The sequence below is a fragment of the Arachis stenosperma genome, chromosome 9 (assembly GCF_014773155.1).
Source record: "Arachis stenosperma cultivar V10309 chromosome 9, arast.V10309.gnm1.PFL2, whole genome shotgun sequence".
In the NCBI taxonomy this organism is placed as follows: domain Eukaryota; kingdom Viridiplantae; phylum Streptophyta; class Magnoliopsida; order Fabales; family Fabaceae; genus Arachis; species Arachis stenosperma.
The window spans coordinates 16776013-16795680 of NC_080385.1; the positions used below are offsets into that span (position 1 = coordinate 16776013).

A 19668-nucleotide genomic window follows, 5' to 3' on the forward strand; every position below is an offset into this window, starting at 1 on the left:
TATAGCTTTCTTAGCTTTTAGACATCCTGACCAGGTTATGTCTGAAGCATCTGTTTCTACTATTAAGTAGTCATTTTCTTCTGGAATATAAAGTTCTAGAAGTTTTTCACATAATTCTTTAATTCTTTGAATTTGTATACTATCTTTTTCATCCCATTTCCATTCTTTTTTAGTACTTATTTTTGGAAATAAGCTTTTAGTGTATTCTGTTATATTCTTTAAAAATCCTTGATCCGAAATATAATTTATACACCCTAAAAATCTTTGTAATTGTTTTCTATCTTCTATTCTGTTAGGAAATAAATTTACCTTTTCTAGAACATTTGGTTGAAGTTTTAGCTTTCCTTGAGTGGATAGAATTAATCCAAGAAACTCTATTTCTTGTTTTGCTATTCTTGCTTTCTTTTTGCTAAGAACTAATCCTTTCTGTTTACATCTTTCTAAAACTATTAATAATTTTTGAAGATGATCTTCTTTATCCTGTTTTGTAAAAATTAGTATATCATCAATGTATACTAAAACAAATTCATTTAACTCTTTAGATTTTCTTCCATAAATCTTTGATAAATACCTGGGGCTTGCTTTAATCCGAATGGTAATACATTCCATTCATAAAGCAACACACTTGTTGATTCTTTTGTTGGGCAAGTAAAAGCAGTTAATTTCTTTGTTTCTTCGTCTAAACGAAGTTGCCAATATCCTGATTTTGCATCAAGAGATGAAAACCAAGTTGCTCCTTTGATTTTTTCTAAAATAGAATCTTTTCTTGGAAGTTTATGAGCATCACCAATAGTTGCTTCATTCATTTTCTTATAGTTTATTACCATTCTTCGTTTTCCCCTTTTAATTTCATTATTGTTTTCAACGTAAAAAGCTGGAGCCGCATGAGGACTTTTACTTAATCTTATAATTCCTTTTTCCAAAAGATCTTTACATTCTAATGAGAACTCTTCTCTATCTCTTGCGGAATAAGGAATTTTATTTGGAACATTTATCTCTTTTGTGGGATCTTTTAATTTAATGCTTACTAATTCGTTATTTGTATTTTTAATATCTAAAGGATTTTCAGCACAAATTTCATCCAAGAGTTCTTCTATCTTTATTTCAAGATTATTTTTTGGAATATTTATCTGAAAGTATAGATTTAAATAACATGTTTCTAATATAGAAAATATTTTAAATTTTAAGATCTTATCTATAGTAGTAGTTGGTATTTTTATACGTTTTGATTTTTGATTTATTGAAGAATCGTGTGGAGCTTTTAAAACTATATATGTTAATTCTTCAATGAATGGATGATATAGCTTTAAAAAGTTATTTCCTATGATAAAATCTATTCCAAAATCTAACATATATATAGATGGAACAATGAACCTATAATTTTGAATAAAAATTTCAACCATCTCTGCTTTTTGGTCAATTTTATGTATTGATTTGTCAGCTATTCTAACTCTTAATGGTTTCTTTAATTTTTTTCAATCAAGTTTTATATTTGAACTAGCAAAGCATTGTGTTGCCCCAGAATCTATGAAAGCATTTATAAACTTTTATGTTATTTTTATAGTAATAACTGTAGCATTATTACTCAGTCTCTGAGTCTGTTTCCGAGACATATTCAAAAATATAGTCTAAGTTATCATCAGATTCTTCTAATGGTTCCATGAAACAAGACTTAGCAATTTCTATTTGTTTAGTAAGATCCTTTTTATCCTTCTTTTTCGGGCATTCATTTGCGTAGTGTCCTTCTTCTTGACAATACCAACATTTACAATTTTCTGTTTTATTCGGGCAATAGTTATTTCTTTGTCTTTTATTTTTATTGTTATTTTCTTTTCTAAAATATCTCTTTTTTCTCCAGTTTGGATAGTATTTTCTTTTTTTAAATTGATATTTTCTTTTTTTTTGAAATTTTTTATTAAGACCATATTTTTTAGGTATCTCCTCATTATCCTGACAGCAAATTCTAATTATATTTGCAAATCTTTTTTGAGTTGCTTCTTGCATACAACGCTCTTTTATTTCCTCTCTTATTGCAGAGGTTGCTCCACCAAAATTATTTTCAATTGTTCCTCTATTTATTTCTTTTATAAATCTTCCCATTATAAATTCATTAGCAGGATATGGAAGTTTTGTTATGTACATACTAAGATAATGATTTTTATCTTCTTCTTTTAATTTGTAATAATGTATTCTATATTCACATATATAAGACTCCACATTACATAAATCATATATCTGAATATTAGATAAATGGTTTTTTGCTTCTTGATATTCTTTATTATAGACTTCTTGTCTATGATCTATAATATTTTTTCCAAAAAATTCTTTATATAGAATCATCATTATATATAATATCTTATCATAAGCTGTTGTTTTTGTTTCTAATTCTTCTATTATTTGGTTTTCTATTGATGTCATATAATCTCTTATAGTTCCTTTAGTATGAAACCCTATGTAATTCCAAATGTCCCTTCCAGACAATTCACTAAGTTCTGGATTAGTAAAGGCTTCTAATAAGAAGGAATTCAACCAGTTTTCGAAAATTTCTTTTTCGTTCTTTTTGCAGTCTAAATCAAGCATTCTTTCTCCTTCCATTTCCTGGATTTTAGGAACGTATTTTGATGGTATTTTTGTATATTTTGAATCTTTATTTATAAACCCTTTTTTAAAAGCATAATTATCAAAACCTGTTTCCCATTTAAATTGAGATTGATTATCCTTAGATGTTCCAGCTTCATTTTTTACTTGTATTGGAATAGCTGGTTCTTCGTCACTTGAATAATCTAGAATGTGTTCTTCATTTTCTATATTTTCAGAATTTACTAATTCTTCTTCTATTTGAAAACCATGTTCCATAATATTATTTTCTTGAGCCATTTTTAATTGTTTAAAAAGCATTGTAACTTCTTCTAATTTTTCTTCAATATTCATAATTTCAATGGTGGTTTTACTTTTAAGTCTGTTATGTTGATTATATTTTGAAATTTTTCTTCTTTGGGATTCTCTTTTTCCTTATTTCTTTGAAATTTTATAGATACTAATATTTCTTCAAGCATATCTACTATAAAATTTAATTGTGGGTTAAAAGTATGATAAAGATGTGGGGAATCATTTCCATGGTGGCATTTTTTAGAAATTCCGTGTGAAAAATAAGTTTTTTCAGGTTTTTGAAGTCCTTCAATAAAACTTATAGTAAAATAAAGATTTTGAAAAAAATCATTTTGTATTGATTTTAAGAATTCAGTGTCATTACAAATAATATTGGTTAAAATCATTAATTTTTGATTTATTAATTTTGATAACTTAATTATTTCTTCTCTTAAATCTTCTAATTTACTTTTTTCCATTAGGTGACGCTTTTCTTTGTGAAGAGTTACGGTTTTAAGTGAAAAGTGTGGTTTTAAAATGTGTGGTTTGGATTTTGTCACGTAAACACATCTTTAAAACAATATCTGTATCCTATATTTCACTTTATAAAAATATTGATCCTACTATTTATTTTTTAAATACTATAAAAAGGAGAAATTGAAATGCATTTATTATTCAGAGAGAGAGAAAGAGAGAGAGAGAGAGAGAATCAACATCATGAAATTCTCATCAGTTGTCATCCTATATAAAGTACCCGTCAATTCCATATATCGCCATAAAAAATATGTTCAAATAGCTCCATTAATTTCAAGACAATCTGTGTGTAACTAGAAAAAAGAGATGAACCTACCAAATAATAAGTTTTGCATGCCTAAGCAAATGAATTAATGAATACAATTTTCTAGCTAGTAGGTGAAAACATGTGTATATATATTTCTCCAGCTTCTAGTTCATGAACTTTCTCTGTGTGGTAGGAGGTCCCAAAGGAAAATATATCCTAAGATTACTTAATAGGGGTTTCCTAGTTACATATTACTTTTTTTTTTATTCCATACAGTAATAATGTTATATAAAACTAAATTTCCTCTTTTGTTGTTACTTAGAATATGCTAATTTAAAATAAATTATTAACTTTTAATTGAATGATAGAAGCTAATAGTAAGTACATAATTAAAAACAAAAAGACAAATATACCAGCTCACTACATTATTTTAAAAATAAAATACGGGAGAAAGAACCAAATATTAAAAGTAATCACAAGATTGTTGTCTTAGCCAAAATTATCACAGGATTATAGAAATCGAAACTATGCTTTAAGGGTGTGTTTAGTTGAAGAATTAGTTTTTATGCCTAAAAATATCATTACTAAAAATATGATTTTTTAAAATAATATTACTAAGTATATAATATTTTTATGTTTGGTTTGTAAAAGTAAAATCTATAAAATATTAATAATATTTTTTTTGGTGACAGAATATTAATAATATGCTTGGGAATGTTAGTTTTTATTTGTTTCATATCCAGTGTATTGTGGAAATTGTGAATACTTTGTCTAAACTGCTTTTCGAATTTTCAATTAGAATATTAATGATTAAATTTAGTAAATATATATAATAAAATATAAATATAATAAAATATTATTTTTTATTTTATTTTTAAATTTATTAAAATATTCTAATATCGAATATATTTAATTAAAATTATTATTGATTTTAATTTTTTTAAATTTACTAAAATATTCTAAATATTAAATATGTTTAATATGTCAAAATTACCTTTACTCATTCAATTTAAAAGGTTAAAGACTAAATTTAATAAATACATAAAAAAATTTATATATAAATATATTTTAAGATAAATTTAATATAATTATTTTTAAATAAAAATCTTTATTTTTATTTCTAAAAATACCTCCAATATCAAATTTTTTAATTTTCTTAAAAAATTAAATATAAAAATAATCAAATATTATTATTTTTTTACATTGAAATTTTTTGTGAATTTACAAAAATATCTTTATTAATAAATTTACTATAATATCCCTAATAACAAATGTTTAATTAAAATTAATATTATCACAAATAAATTTATTAAAATATCTCTAATAATAAATATCACAATTAAATTAACACAAAATATTTAAATCATAAATTAGAAAAAGTCACTTTTTTATATATAGATAATTTGAACAAGATAATATCTCATATTAGCTTGACACATTTCAAACACAGTTGCAGAACCCCAAATAAATAAATAATCTCATAGGTTTTGGTCCACATGAAAGCATACCATGACAAAAATTTGTGATTCTATCCCATGAGTTGGGCCAAAGCCAAGGAATACATAAGCAAGAATCTCTGAACGGGATTGGAGGTTATAAGACAAAGGAGCAATGCAATTTCGGAGCTTTCTTCCGCGGGGAAATTATTTTCTGGTCCTTGAAGGACCAAATAATAAATGCAATTAACAAAACATATAGGGGTGGTTCACAAATAATAAAAAGTTTACAAATAAATTTTTATTAATATGTGGGCCAAATTTAAATGTAGGGTTTCAATGGGCTCCCCAAAAAATCGTCGACCAAAAAGATCTCCGGCAACAAACGGCCACTTCTGGCGAATTCCATCACCAACGATTTGAATTCTGTACTGCTGCATTAAGCATACATTAGCTCGAAGCTCTGGATCGCTGGGAACAACATGCCGGATGTGCTTACGAGCTCTTTGAGAAAGATGGAAACAGGGCTATCGTTATTGAAGAACTTGCATAGGTAAGTTAAAAAGAAAAACTTCAATTCTATTAGGTTAACTTGCAATCCAGCAATTGTAGAATCTTTCATATTAGGTTACCTGCTAATCACCACAATAATATTTCTTCAAAATGCTGTTTTAGGAACTTGGGCTCGGTCCTTCTATCCCTGTTCATGTGGTTCTTCATGACTGGATACATTACATGGTGTGTCTAGCAGCAGTCTTGCAAAAGTTTAGTAAAAAAGATTGAAATCAAAGCCATTTGAATATATTGAATTTTCTATATGCTGATTTGTGGGACGGTTCAATCAAATCAAACAAATTATATTTGAACTTGTATCAAAGTGTGCTGCAAAAAATATACAAATTTGCAATTCCTTGGATGGCTCAATCAATCAAATCATATTTAAATCTGTAGCACATGCTCCTGAGAGAACAACCCATTACAGTTAATGATTCTTTTGAAAGTGCTGAAATTGTAAAATAGTACAGTTTACCAGATCAATAAGTTAAGATATGCATTGTAGAGTTTAAATTAGCTTTGCTTCGGTGAGCGGTAATAATGACCATCTTATCAATTCAATGAAAATTATCTTGATGAAAGCTTTTGGTGCATGTCATCAGCAAGAGCTTGCCTCAAGCTCTCCCCAAAGAAGTACAATGACTTCTCACTGTCCATCACTCTCGGCTGCTGTGATCCATCCATTCTCATCCGGCTCCTTCCACAGCTCTGGTTCTGGCTCCCTCGCAATCTGGCACAGGTTATGCAGCACGCAGCAGGCCACGATAGTCTGCAGAGCGTGATAAATCCCGAAATTCAATTCCTGCAAGATCCTCCACCTCTCTTTCGGCAGCCCAATTGCTTCCGTTCATAAGCATTGCATCGAACAGGTTATGTGCAGCCGTCCCCATTCCATTCGGCGAAAAACGGCGTCAAAAGAAATAGCAACAAAGGGAAACACCAGTCCCTAACAAAGTGAGGCCTCACCTTCATTTTCATCTCCATCTTCATCTTCCCTACAAAGCTACGGAACCCAGTCATTATGCCATTGGTCTAACCAGACCACAATATACCGGTTCATAATTAGAGTAAGTATTGGGCACATGTAATATTATAGAAAACTTATATCTAGAATTAATCTGAGCCACACGTTTGGAATATTTTTACTTGGTTCATCAAGGTCCAGAAGATACTTTCTCCACTTTAGACATTCCTTGCAATTTCATAAAAATTTAAGTATACCAAGTCATGAAAAGACTACTAAACTAACATTATCAGGTACCACACTACAAAAATAATTACTTTTAGCGGCTATTTATTTTGCTTTTAGCAGCAATAAAAATAGCTACTAATATATTTACGAGCAATTTGACATTAGCCGTTTTATGTTTCGTCGCTAAAAGGTTTTAGTGGCCATTATAACATTTACCGGTAAAGATTGTTTTAATGGCCGCAAAAAGTATATAACTTTTAGCGACTATTTTCTTGGCAATTTATATGGCCACTAAAAGTAAATTTAAAATTGCAACATTGTTCACTTTTAGTTGCAATTACTATTGCCGCTAAAATCCCTTTTACTGGCAATTTATATGGCCACTAAAAAAATTCTAAAATTATAATATTATTCATTTTTAGCTGCCATGGATTTTCTAGGGTTTTCTAGGGTTGTCTAGGGTTATCTAGGGTTTTTTTAGAATTTTTTAGGGTTTTCTAGGGTTATCTACGGTTATCTATGGTTATCTAGATTGTTTTAGGGGTTTTTAGGATTTTGTAGGGTTTTCTAGATTTTTCTAGGGTTTTCTAGGGGTTTTAGGGTTTTCTAGGGTTCTCTAGGATTTTCTAGGGTATTCTAGGGTTATTGCGCTAAAATCTTAAAGACCTTTTTTTAATTATACTCACTTTATTAAACTAACAACCTATAATTTTTTCTATTATAATAATGGTGCACGAATTTGCAATCCGTACAACTAACCAGCAAGTGCACTGGGTCGTCCAAGTAATACCTTACGTGAGTAAGAGTCGATCCCACGGAAATTATTGGTTTGAAGCAAGCTATGTTTATTTTATTAATCTTAGTCAGGATGCCAAAAAGGTTATTTGGATTTAATTGTAAGAAGTAAAAGTGTTTGGAATAAGTAATGGTTACTTTATTAATGGAGAATATGTTGGAGTTTTGGAGATGCTTTGTCCTCTGAATTTCTGCAATGTAATATTCAACTCAATTGTTTGTAAAGTTCCATCCATGGCAAGCTGTATGTAGGGTGTCACCATTGTCAGTGGCTACTTCCCATCCTCTCAGTGAAAACGGTCCAGATGCTCTGTCACAGCACGGCTAATCAGCTGTTGGTTCTCGATCATGTTGGAATAGGATCCATTGATCCTTTTACGTTTGTCATCACGCCCAGCAATCGCGAGTTTGAAGCTCGTCACAGCCATTCAATCCTTGAATCCTACTCGGAATACCACAAACAAGGTTTAGACTTTCCGGATCCTCAAGAGTGGCCGCCATCAGTTCTAGCTTATACCACGAAGATTCTGATTAAGGAAGCTAAGAGATGCTCATTCAATCTAATGTAGAACGGAGGTGTTTGTCAGGCACACGTTCATGGATTGAGGAAGGTGATGAGTGTCACGGATCATCACCTCCTTCACAATTAAGCGCGAATGAACATCTTAGATAGGAACACACACACGTTTGATTGGAGAAATAGAAACACTTGCATTAATTCATTGAGACGCTGCAGAGCTCCTCACCCCACAACAATGGAGTTTAGAGACTCATGCCGTCAAAGTGTATAAAATTCAGATCTGAAAATGTCATGAGATACAAAATAAGTCTCTAAAAGTTGTTTAAATAGTAAACTAATAACCTAGGTTTACAGAAAATGAGTAAACTATGATAGATAGTGCAGAAATCCACTTCTGGGGCCCACTTGGTGTGTGCTGGGGCTGAGACTTAAGCTTCTCACATGCCTGGGCTGTTTTGGGCGTTCAACGCCAGGTTGTAACCTGTTTCTGGTGTTGAACTCCAACTTGTAACTTGTTTCTGGCGCTGGACGCCAGACTGCAACATGGAACTGGCGTTGAACACCAGTTTACGTCGTCTATCTTCGCGCAAAGTATAGACTATTATATATTGCTGGAAAGCCCTGGATGTCTACTTTCCAACCCAATTGAGAGCGCGTAAATTGGACTCCTGTAGCTCCAAAAAATCTATTCCGAGTGCAGGGAGGTCAGGATCCAACAGCATTAGCAGTCCTTTTTCAGCCTAACTCAGATTTTTGCTTAGCTCCCTCAATTTCAGCCAGAAAATACCTGAAATCACAGAAAAACACACAAACTCATAGTAAAGTCCAGAAATATAATTTTTGCCTAAAAACTAATAATATTCTACTAAAAACTAATTAAAACATGCTAAAATCTACATGAAATTATCCCCAAAAAGCGTATAAAATATCCGCTCATCACAACACCAAACTTAAACTGTTGCTTGTCCTCAAGCAACTAGACAAATAAAATAGGATTAAAAGAAATTAAGAAGTAATAATATCTCAGAGTTTTAGATGGAGCTCATATTCTTATTAGATGAGCGGGGCTTGAAACTTTTTGTTTCTGAACAGTTTTGGCATCTCCCTTTATCCTTTGAAATTTAGAATGATTGGCATCCATAGGAACTTAGAATTCCGATAGTATTATTGATTCTCCTAGTGTAGTATGTTGATTCTTGAACACAGTCACTTTATGAGTCTTGGCCGTGGCCCTAAGCACTTTGTTTTCCAGTATTACCACTGGATACATAAATGCCACAGACACATGACTGGGTGAACCTTTTCAGATTGTGACTCAGCTTTGCTAAAGTCCCCAGTTAGAGGTGTTCAGAGCTCTTAAGCACACTCTTTTTGCTTTGGATCACGACTTTAACCACTCAGTCTCAAGCTTTTCACTTGGACCTGCATGCCACAAGCACATGGTTAGGGACAACTTGATTTAGCCGCTTAGGCCTGGAACTACTTCCTTGGGCCCTCCTATCCACTGATGCTCAAAGCCTTGGATCCTTTCCAATGATTCCTTGTAATTTTTTTTTCACTGCTTTTTCTTGCTTCAAGAATCAAATTCATGATTTTTCAGATCATCAATAATATTTTTCGTGTTCCTCATTCTTTTAGGAGCCAACATTCGTCAAATTCAGGATAAAATATGCACTGTTCAAGCATTCATTCAGAGAACAAAAAGTATTGCCACCACATATAATTAATTATAATTTTTATTATTAAGAACTCGAAAAATATAAATTACTTCTTTATTCTAAAAATCTACTATTTTATTCATGTTTGATGATGATGAGAAAAATAAATTATAACTTAATTGGAAATAAAACCAGAATAGATATGCTAATTACTACTACTACTACTATATATCTTCTAAGGTAAATTTCTATAATAACACTATCACAGAGTTAAAGCTAAAATTAGAACTCAACAACCTGTGTTTTGGGAAGTAGATGTTCCTCTGATCTGTGGGGTGCTTGGTCCTTCAAGGATTAATTTCTGGCGCTTCAGCTCCCTTAAATCACGCCCTTGTTCTTCTTGTTCCTTAAGCAATTTTCAAAGCATGCTACTTTGATTGTTCTGTTCTTCCTTTATTTGGTTCATAGCTTCTTGCAATTTGGAAATAGATGCCTCAAGATGTTCCCAATATTCGAATTGAGGAAGTTCTGGGAGGACTTCTTGTGCTCTCCTCTTGATTGGATCATCCTGCAGCTGTTGTCTTTCCATTGATATTTTAGTGATTGGCCTCTCAACTGGGATATACTCAGTTATTCCCATCTTCACACCGGCATCTCTGCAGAGCATAGAAATTAATCTTGGATAGGCCAATCTGGCATCCTTGAAGTTCTTGTTTGCTATTTTGTATAGTTCACACGAGATCAGTTGATGGACTTCTACTTCTTTCCCCAACATGATGCAGTGAATCATCACTGCTCTTTTAACAGTAACTTCAGAACGGTTGCTGGTGGGCAATATAGAATGCCCAATGAAGTCCAGCCAGCCTCTGGCACCTGGTTTGAGATCTTCTCTTTTGAGTTGATTTGGGGTTCCAGTGGTGCTAGTGGTCCACCTGGCTTCAGGGATGCATATATCCTCTAGAATCTTGTCCAGGCCTTTGTTTACCCTCATCATTCTCCTATTAAAGGAGTCTGGGTCATCTTTCAGTTGAGGAAGCTTAAAGATCTCCCTGATTTTGTCAGGATGGGTATGAACAATCTTTCCTCTGACTAAGGTCCGATGGTCATAGAGGGCAGCTCCAATTATTCTTTGCCTGTCTGTCTGCCATAGATTAGCATAGAACTCCTGAACCATGTTCCTTCCCACTTTCGTTTCAGGATTAGCTAGGATTTTCCAGTTCCTGTTTCGAATTTGTTCTTGGATCTCTGGATATTCATCTTCTTTCAGATCGAACTTGACTTCCGGGATCACTGATCTTAGACTCATTATTTTATAGTAATGGTCTGAATGTTCTTTAGTTAAGAACTTTCCTTGATTCCAAAGTAGCTTTGGAGTATTCTCTTTCTTGCCTCTTGGGTTGGGTTGTTTTCCTTTAGGGGCCATGATCAAAGTGGGTATATTTTTGTGGTCACGGATAAGCACACCAAACTTAGAGGTTTGCTTGTCCTCAAGCAAAAGAAAAGAGAGGAGAGGGATATGAGGAGAGCAAGTGTGGAATGGTGGATGATGAGAGGGGGGGCCAAAAGTGGATATAAAAGGGGGGTGGGTTTTCAAAAATAAGAAAAAGATATAAGATAAAAGATAAATATGATAAGAAAAGGATATAATTTAAAAAGATATGAATGATATTTAAAAATAAATTTGAAATTTATAATTTGAAAAAGATTTTTAAAAGATAATTAAGTTTAAAAATTGGAAAAAGAGTTGGATTGAATTGGAAAAGGTTTATGTTTATGAATTAAGATACATTTGATATTTTTGAAAAAGGGATTTTAGAAATTAGGATTAAAATTTTTGGAATTAAAGGATGATATTTTGAAACATGTTTTATGCAAGAAATCATGAATTGAAACATAAAAATTAGAAAATTTGTGAAGAAAAACGAATTTTACCTCCTCCCCACCATCTTGGCGTTAAACGCCCAACTGTTGCATGTTTTGGGCGTTTAACGCCCAATTGTTGCTTCTCCTGGGCGTTCAACGCCCAGCTGTTGCTTCTTTCTGGCGTTGAACGCCAGGAAGTCCTTTGTCACTGGGCGTTTTTCTGGACGCCCAGGACGCTGTCAATCTGGCGTTAAACTCCCAGAAGGTGCTTCTTTCTGGCGTTCAACGCCCAGAAGATGCTCCTTTCTGGCGTTTAACACCCAAATGGCTACCCTTACTGGCGTTGAACGCCCAGTGGGTGCTTCTTTTGGGCGTTCAACGCCCAAAATGTTTCTTACTGGCTTTTTTTGCTGGTGAACTTCCAAATTCTCTTATAACTTTGTGAATTCAAGCAATTGCTATTTTACCTTGAAGACACTTTGACATATACCTGTAAAAATCAATTAATTAACAAAAACAAATAAAATTAAATTTTGTGAATGGCTGGGTTGCCTCCCAGCAAGCGCTTCTTTAAGGTCGTTAGCTGGACTATTACTGATCTTTAATCAAGTCTCAGTTTTGAGCATTCTTGCTCAAAATTACTTTCAAGATAATGTTTAACTCTCTGTCCATTAACAATGAACTTTTTGTTAGAGTCATTATCCTGAAGCTCTACGTATCCATATGGTGATACACTTGTAATTACATATGGACCTCTCCACCGGGATTTTAATTTCCCGGGGAATAATTTGAGCCTAGAATTAAATAGCAGAACTTTCTGCCCCGGCTCAAAGACTCTGGATGACAATTTCTTATCATGCCATCTTTTTGCTTTCTTTTTGTAAATTTTTGCATTCTCGAAAGCATTGAGTCTAAATTCCTCTAGCTCATTTAACTGAAGCAATCGTTTTTCTCCAGCTAACTTGGCATCAAGGTTCAGGAATCTGGTTGCCCAGTAGGCCTTATGTTCCAGTTCCACTGGCAAGTGACATGCCTTTCCATACACAAGCTGGTATGGAGAGGTCCCTATAGGGGTCTTGAATGCTGTTCTATATGCCCACAGAGCATCATCCAAGCTTCTTGCCCAATCCCTTCTACGGTTAATTACAGTCCGTTCCAGGATTCTTTTGAGTTCTCTATTTGAGACTTCAGCTTGCCCATTTGTCTGTGGGTGATATGGAGTGGCCACCCTGTGGCTAACTCCATAACGAACCAAAGCAGAGTAGAGCTGTTTATTGCAGAAATGAGTGCCCCCATCACTGATTAGTACTCTAGGGGTACCAAATCTGCTGAAGATGTATTTCTGGAGGAATTTTAACACTGTCTTAGTGTCATTAGTGGGTGTAGCAATAGCTTCCACCCATTTGGATACATAATCCACTGCCACCAGAATGTAAGTGTTTGAGTATGATGGTGGGAAAGGCCCCATGAAGTCAATACCCCATACATCAAACAACTCAATCTCCAAGATCCCTTGTTGAGGCATGGCATAACTGTGAGGCAGATTGCCAGATCTTTGGCAACTGTCACAATTAAGTACAAACACTCGGGAATCTTTATAGAGAGTAGGCCAGTAGAAGCCACATTGGAGGACTCTTGTGGCTGTTCGCTCACTTTCAAAATGTCCTCCATACTGTGATCCATGGCAGTGCCATAGGATCCTCTGCGCTTCTTCTTTAGGCACGCATCTACGGATTACTCCGTCTGTACATCTCTTGAAGAGATATGGTTCATCCCAAAGATAGTACTTTGCATCTGTGATCAATTTCTTTGATTGCTGCCTACTGTACTCTTTGGGTATGAACCTCACTGCCTTGTAGTTTGCAATGTCTGCAAACCATGGTACTTCCTGAATGGCAAAGAGTTGCTCATCCAGAAAGGTTTCAGAGATCTCAGTAAGAGGGAGGGACGACCCTTCTACTGGTTCTATTCGGGACAGGTGATCTGCTACTTGGTTTTCTGTTCCTTTTCTGTCTCTTATTTCTATATCAAACTCTTGCAGAAGTGATGAGCGGATAATTTATACGCTTTTTGGCATTGTTTTTAGTATGTTTTTAGTATGTTTTAGTTAGTTTTTAGTATATTTTTATTAGTTTTTAATTAAAATTCACTTTTCTGGACTTTACTATGAGTTTGTGTGTTTTTCTGTGATTTCAGGTATTTTATGGCTGAAATTGAGGGACCTGAGCAAAAATCTGATTCAGAGACTGAAATGGACTGCAGATGCTGTTGGATTCTGACCTCCCTGCACTCGAAGTGGATTTTCTGGAGCTACAGAAGCCCAATTGGTGCGCTCTCAACGGCGTTGGAAAGTAGACATCCTGGGCTTTCCAGCAATGTATAATAGTTCATACTTTGCCCAAGATTTGATGGCCCAAACCGGCGTTCCAAATCAGCTCAAAAATGCCCGGCATTTAACGCCGGAACTGGCACAAGAATAGGAGTTAAACGCCCAAACTGGCACAAAAGCTGGCGTTTAACTCCAAGAAGAGTCTCTACACGAAAATGCTTCAATGCTCAGCCCAAGCACACACCAAGTGGGCTCGGAAGTGGATTTTTATGTCTTTTACTCATCTTTGTAATTCTTAAGCTACTAGTTCCCTATAAATAAGACCTTTTGCTATTGTATTTTTCATCTTTTGATCATGTTTTTATGATTGAACCCTCTTTGGGAGGCTGGCCTCACGGCCATGCCTAGACCTTGTTCTTATGTATTTTCAACGGTGGAGTTTCTACACACCATAGATTAAGGTGTGGAGCTCTGCTGTACCTCGAGTATTAATGCAATTACTATTGTTCTTCTATTCAATTCAGCTTGTTCTTGTTCCAAGATATCACTTGTTCTTCAACTTGATGAATGTGATGATCCGTGACACTCATCATCATTCTCACCTATGAACGTGTGACTGTCAATCACCTCCGTTCTACCTTAGATTGGGTGGATATCTCTTGGATTCTTTAACCGGAATCTTCGTGGTATAAGCTAGAATTGATGACTGCATTCAAGAGAATCCGGAAGGTCTAAACCTTGTCTGTGGTATTCTGAGTAGGATTCAATGATTGAATGACTGTGACGAGCTTCAAACTCGCGATTGTGGGGCGTTAGTGACAGACGCAAAAGAATCACTGGATTCTATTCCGACATGATCGAGGACCGACAGCTGAATAGCCGTGCCGTGACAGGGTGCGTTGAACATTTTCACTGAGAGGACGGGACTGTAGCCATTGACAACGGTGATGCCCAACATACAGCTTGCCATGAAAAGGAGTAAGAAGGATTGGATGAAGACAGTAGGAAAGCAGAGAGACGGAAGGGACAAAGCATCTTCATACGCTTATCTGAAGCTCTCACCAATGAATTGCATAAGTATCTCTATCCTTATCTTATATTTTATGTTATCCTCCATAACCATTTGAGTCTGCCTGACTGAGATTTACAAGGTGACCATAGCTTGCTTCATACCAACAATCTCCGTGGGATCGATCCTTACTCGCGTAAGGTTTATTACTTGGACGACCCAGTGCACTTGCTGGTTAGTTGTGCGAAGTTGTGTTTATGCCATGGTATTGAGCACCAAGTCTTTGGGGCCATTACTAGGGATTATTTGAGTTGTGATGAGCGGATAATTTGTACGCTTTTTGGCATTATTTTTAGTATGTTTTCAGTATCTTTTAGTTAGTTTTTATTATATTTTTATTAGTTTTTAGTTAAAATTCACTTTTCTGGACTTTACTATGAGTTTGTGTGTTTTTCTGTGATTTCAGGTATTTTCTGGCTGAAATTGAGGGATCTGAGCAAAAATCTGATCCAGAGACTCAAAAGGACTGCAAATGCTGTTGGATTCTGACCTCCCTGCACTCGAAGTGGATTTTCTGGAGCTACAAAAGCCCAATTGGCGCGCTCTCAACGGCGTTGGAAAGTAAACATCCTGGGCTTTCCAGCAATATATGATAGTCCATACTTTGCCCAAGATTTGATGGCCCAAACCGGCGTTCAAAGTTACCTCAAGAAATTCCAGCGTTAAACGCCGGAACTGGCACCTAAATGGGAGTTAAACGCCCAAACTGGCACCAAAGCTGGCGTTTAACTCCAAGAAGAGTCTCTACACGAAAATGCTTCATTGCTCAGCCCAAGCACACACCAAGTGGGCCCGGAAGTGGATTTTTATGTCATTTACTCATCTCTGTACACCCTAGGCTACTAGTTTTCTATAAGTAGGGCCTTTTACTATTGTATTTTCAATCTTCTGATCTTTGGAAACTTTTGTTCTTTAGATCTTTTGATCACTTTGGGAGGCTGGCCTCACGGCCATGCCTAGACCTTGTTCTTATGTATTTTCAACGGTGGAGTTTCTACACACCATAGATTAAGGTGTGGAGCTCTGCTGTACCTCGAGTATTAATGCAATTACTATTGTTCTTCTATTCAATTCAGCTTGTTCTTGTTCCAAGATATCACTTGTTCTTCAACTTGATGAATGTGATGATCCGTGACACTCATCATCATTCTCACTTATGAACAAAGTGACTGACAACCACTCTTGTTCTACAAGCATCCGAGGCTTAGTGAATATCTCTTGGATTCCTGATACACGATGCATGGTTGATTGCCTGACAACCGAGTGCTCACCTGACAAACGAGCCAGCCATTCCGTGAGATCAGAGTCTTCGTGGTATAGGCGAGAACTGATGGCGGCATTCAAGAGAATCCGGAAGGTCTAACCTTGTCTGTGGTATTCTGAGTAGGATTCAATGATTGAATGACTGTGACGTGCTTCAAACTCCTAGCAGGCGGGGCGTTAGTGACAGACGCAAAAGGATCGATGGATTTTATTCCGGCCTGACCGAGAACCGACAGCTGATTAGCCATATGCTGTGACAGAGCATGGGAACATTTTCACTGAGAGGATGGGAGGTAGCCATTGACACGGTGAAACCCTACATGAGCTTGCCATGGAAAGGAGTAAGAAGGATTGGATGAAGACTGTAGGAAAGCAGAGAGACGAAGGGAAGGCATCTTCATTCGCTTATCTGAAGCTCACCAATGATATACATAAGTACCTCTATCTTATCTTTATGCTTTATTCGTTTATCATTATACCATTTGAGTCTGCCTGACTGAGATTTACAAGGTGACCATAGCTTGCTTCATAGCAACAATCTCCGTGGGATCGACCCTTACTCGCGTAAGGTTTATTACTTGGACGACCCAGTGCACTTGCTGGTTAGTTGTGCGAAGTTGTGTTTATGCCATGGTATTGAGCACCAAGTCTTTGGAGCCATTACTAGGGATTATTTCGTGTATTAAAAAGTAGTGATCACAATTTCGTGCACCAAGTTTTTGGCGCCGTTGCCGGGGATTGTTTGTGTATGGACAACTGACGGTTCATCTTGTTACTTAGATTAGGTATTTTTTTTTTCAGAGTTCTTAAAAATGAATTCTAGTGTTTCATGATGATCTGTTGAAATCTGGCTGGCTGAAAAGCCATGTCTAATCTTATTGGACCGAGGTTTCAACTGATCATCACAATAGCTTGTTGATCTCTATCAATCTTGCTATTGGAGCAATGATCTGCTAAGACTTGGCTGGCCATTGGCCATGTCTAGTGTTTTGGACCGAAGCTTTCTTTGAAAGCTTGGCTGGCTGTGAAGCCATGTCTAATTCCTGGACCGGAGTCTTAGACTAGCATTGCAATGATTCCTGGAAATTCAATTTGAGAATTCTGAAACCTTTATTTTTCTTTTTATATAATTTTCGAAAAAAGCACAAAAAAATTCACAAAATCATAAAAACCAAAAATATTTGATGTTTCTTGCTTGAGTCTAGTGTCTCATCTTAAGTTTGGTGTCAATTGCATACATTCATTCATGTGTCTTAAGGATCTTCAAGTAATTCTTGATGATTTCTTACTTTGAACTTTGAATTCTATTGACTTGAGTGTTTTGTGTGTCTCATATGCATTCTCATTAGTGTCATAGTCTGCAAACTGCTAAGTTGGTGTCTTGCATGCATTGTTATTTGATTTTAGTTGCATTTTAATTATTCCTCATTATTAAAAATCCAAAAATATTTTTAATTTGTGTCTTTTCAAGTCAATAATACAGAGAATTGAAGATTCAGAACATACTGCAGAGGAATCACACAGAAAAAGCTGAGCATTCAAAAATGCCCAGTGAAGAAGACAGACTGGCGTTTAAATGCCAGCCAGGGTACCTGGTTGGGCGTTTAACGCCCAAAAAGGTAGCATTTTGGGCGTTAAACGCCAGAATGGATACCATTCTGGGCGTTTAACGCCAGGATGGCACAAGGGGGAAGATTTTGTTTTTCAAATCAATTTTTTTCAAGTTTTCAAAGTTTTTCAAAATCAAATCTTTTTCAAATCATATCTTTTCAATCAAATGCTTTCAAAATCAATTTCTTTCTTTTTTCAAAGATACTTACTAACAATTAATGATTTGATTGAACATCTCAAGTTTGTTGCCTTTTCTGTTGAGAAAGGTTTAATGTTTGAATCATATCTTTTCTTGTTAGGCAAGTCATTAATTTTTAAAATCAAATCTTTTTAAAATTGTTTTCAAAACATATCTTTTAAAATAGTTTTCAATCAAATCTTTTTAACCTCTAATTTCAAAATCTTTTTCAAAAATCACTTGATTTCTTTCACTCTTGGTTTTCGAAAATCAAATTAAAGTTTTTCAAAATATTTTCAAACTTTTTCAATTAATTTTTGAAAATTCTCTTCCCTTCCTCCCACATCCTTTTATTTATGGAGTACTACTCCTTCTTAATGCACAATTCGAACTCTATCTAATCAAGTTCGAATTCTTCTACCTCCTTCTTCTATTTTTCTTTTCCTCTGACACCTCAAGGAATCTCTATAACTGTGACATAGAGGATTCCATATTTTCTTGTTCTCTTCTCTTTCATATGAGCAGGAACAAAGACAAAGGCATTTTTGTTGAAGCTGACCCTGAACCTGAAAGGACCTTGAAGCGAAAGCTAAGAGAAGCTAAGGCTCAACTCTCTGTTGAGGACCTGACCGAATTCTTCAAAGAAGAAGAACCCATGGCAGCCGAAAACAACAACAATGCCAACAATGCAAGGAAGGTGCTGGGTGACTTTACTGCACCTACTCCCGACTTCTATGGGAGAAGCATCTCTATCCCTGCCATTGGAGCAAACAACTTTGAGCTTAAGCCTCAATTAGTTTCTCTAATGCAACAGAATTGCAAGTTCCATGGACTTCCAATGGAAGATCCTCATCAGTTTTTAGCTGAGTTCTTGCAAATCTGTGACACAGTCAAGACTAATGGGGTTGACCCTGAGGTCTACAGACTGATGCTATTCCCTTTTGCTGTAAGAGACAGGGCTAGAATATGGTTGGACTCACAACCTAAAGAAAGCCTGGACTCTTGGGAAAAGCTAGTCAATGCCTTCTTGGCAAAGTTCTTTCCACCTCAAAAATTGAGTAAGCTTAGAGTGGAAGTCCAAACCTTCAGACAGAAGGATGGTGAATCCCTCTATGAAGCTTGGGAAAGATACAAACAATTAATCAGAAAGTGTCCCTCAGACATGCTTTCTGAATGGAGCATCATAGGTATTTTCTATGATGGTCTCTCTGAACTATCCAAGATGTCCTTGGATAGCTCTGCTGGAGGATCTCTTCATCTGAAGAAGACGCCTACAGAGGCTCAGGAACTAATTGAGATGGTTGCAAATAACCAATTCATGTACACTTCTGAAAGGAATCCTGTGAACAATGGGACAAGTCAGAAGAAAGGAGTTCTTGAGATTGATGCTCTGAATGCCATATTGGCTCAGAACAAGATATTGACTCAACAAGTCAATTTGATTTCTCAAAGTCTGTCTGGAATGCAAAATGCACCAGGCAGTACTAAGGATGCTTCATCTGAGGAAGAAGCTTATGATCCTGAGAACCCTTCAATGGAAGAGGTGAATT

At 35.3% G+C, this 19668-nt stretch overlaps 1 non-coding gene across 1 annotated transcript; it reads right to left on the bottom strand.

The window, feature by feature from the left end:
• Nucleotides 1–19178: 19178 nt before the first annotated feature.
• LOC130952550 (small nucleolar RNA R71) lies at nucleotides 19179–19286 on the bottom strand. Its single transcript, XR_009074730.1, has one exon. It is a non-coding gene; the product is annotated as a small nucleolar RNA R71 (small nucleolar RNA).
• Between the last annotated feature and the right edge of the window lie 382 nt (nucleotides 19287–19668).